Genomic DNA, 2,499 nt, shown 5'->3' with positions numbered 1-2,499 from the left:
ATCCTTTCAATACTAAACTCCAAATTCTTTTAAATCAAATATAACATCAATTTCTTTCATTTCCCACACTATTCATGGAAGCAAGCAAACAAACAAGAGTTCATTTCTTTCATTAATGATAATTATTACTTTATTAGGAAACAGTGGTGGACATGTCCATGATATAATATTGATATGATAAGGATGATCACAAGTATATAATAGTGGTAAAGCTAATTATTATATATTCATGGTGATTATAGAGATAATGATGGAACATTAATTGGATTATATGAGACCAGGTGCGGTCACCCTCTTTGAACGACCAATTAGTCACTGTATGCGTGGCCGACTGAATATTTTATTTTTATAATTTCATTTTTTTGAGCATGTTTTTTTCTGAAATTTATATTTTTTTTGGGTAGTGAAGATTTTAATTGTAGTACTCATAAAAATAAATTAATGTGACATGTCCTTCTCTCAAGTTGATTCCGAGATTGAATTTTAAAACTATGTTGTCCTGACATTAATTAATTAATTAATCATATGTATTATATATATATATATGTATATATATAACACTCTGTTTTGGTATAAAGGAATCTTATGTAAAATTTTATTACAGACAAAAGGGCTTTCTATTAAAACTCTAAACTGTTGAATAATGTTACAGGGCTTCATTGTTTATTTCAAAATTGAATCATCTCAATTGTGTTTACAAGTTTTCAATCTTTTTTCCCTTTTTTTTTATCTTTTTTTTTTAAATCTTACCTTCCAATTTTTTTTTCTTCTAGTTTCTTCATTTATTATTTTATTAATTTAATTGGGTCGTTATAATTTGCTTTTTTTTATATAAAATTATTATAATCTAAAATAAATATCTCAGTATCTGGTTAGTATTTAATTTTTATAAGAATTTATGTTTATTATCATATCATTAAATAAAAAATAATATTAACAGTTAAATTTTTTAAACTCAATAGAATCCATTATCCGAGTCACATGTTTTAAGAGTTAAGTCACAAAATCCAGGTTAATTTGATATATCATCGTCTTAATATTTTTTTTAAAAATGATGTCATCTTAAAGTTATTTTAAAGTCAAACCATGTTTTTACTTAACATTTAAATTATTTTTATATCCATCAAATCAATTGGATCATATGAAATGGACTTTTATTTAGGTAAATTCTAAATTCAGACTAGACAAAGAATCATTGAGTTCGGTTTAATAATAGTGTGAAATTATTTAAAAAAAAAAAGATTTCATCACCCTTCCTTTTCAATTAAATCTTTTTTGGATTTTTTAATTAATTTTATCTTTAAATATTTGGTTGATTTTGAATTAATATCTATAATTTATTTTGATTTGTTTTATATGAGATTATTATAATTTCAACACAAACATCTCAATATTTGATTAATGTTCAATTATAGAAGTTTTTAGTTTTCTTATCATATCATTATCATTAAGTAAGAAATAATTTAAACAAAAAAATTATTAAATCCAGTAAAGTTCAATATCTATAGCAAATTTGATAGGTTATGCTGCAATACTTGGGTTGATCTAACATATTATTGTTTTAATAAAAAAAATATCATTTTGAATTTTTTTAAAATCAAATTATTTTTTTATTAATTATTCAAGTTATTTTAAAATTTCTCAAATAAACTAAACTAGATTATATTAATACAACTCTTATAAAGTTAATTTTAAACCAGGAGAAAGTTAGAAGTGAGGCAAGAATAATTCAAAATTAATCATATTTAATAATAATATTAAATAATTTAATAATTATCGAGGCCTTTTTTTTTGGTCAGGTTAAAAAAAATTGGCTAGAAAACTAATTCACTCTAAACTAAAAATTTAATTTCTTTTAAATAAACATTTTGTTAAAAGAAGATCACTCTTTTGCTTATTGATGAATAAATACAATAAAAATCGGTACCGTGATTGTTTGCTTGACTTAATTAAGAATTTGATTTGTTTATAGATCGAGCCAGATTGGCTCATACCAAGCCTATATCTGGCTAATTTCTTATATGCCTCTCCCGGCTTGACTAATCAAGCTGATGTCCTGGCCAGACCCGGCCGGCGACATGTCTTATGTTTTGAAGTACATTAAAAAAAAATTATGATATTATTATTTTTTCTTAAATCAGGTGCATTTATTTTATATATTTAGAAAGTGCTTTTTTTTTCTACTTTGTAACATCACCGGATAGCCCTTGACTTAAATTACATAAGTTTATATTAAAGTATTTTTTTCAGAGTATTTATTAAATTAATATATTTTTTATTTTTTAAAATTAATTTTTAACAATAGAACATCAAAACTATTTAAAAATATAAAAAAATTAAATTAAAAAAATTATTTTTTTGTAAAATGCTATTTATAACACAATTACAAACTAAGCTTTATAAAATTAAACATAATATATATATATATATATATATATATATATATACAAGTTTGGAAGATGATTTATATTATACTATTTTTATGAACAAACAGGTCTT

The sequence above is a fragment of the Populus euphratica genome, unplaced genomic scaffold (assembly GCF_000495115.2).
Source record: "Populus euphratica unplaced genomic scaffold, PopEup_1.0 scaffold2454.1, whole genome shotgun sequence".
NCBI classification, from domain to species: Eukaryota; Viridiplantae; Streptophyta; class Magnoliopsida; order Malpighiales; family Salicaceae; genus Populus; species Populus euphratica.
The sequence above is the reverse complement of the archived record's forward strand: the minus strand, read 5'-3'. Positions refer to the sequence as shown.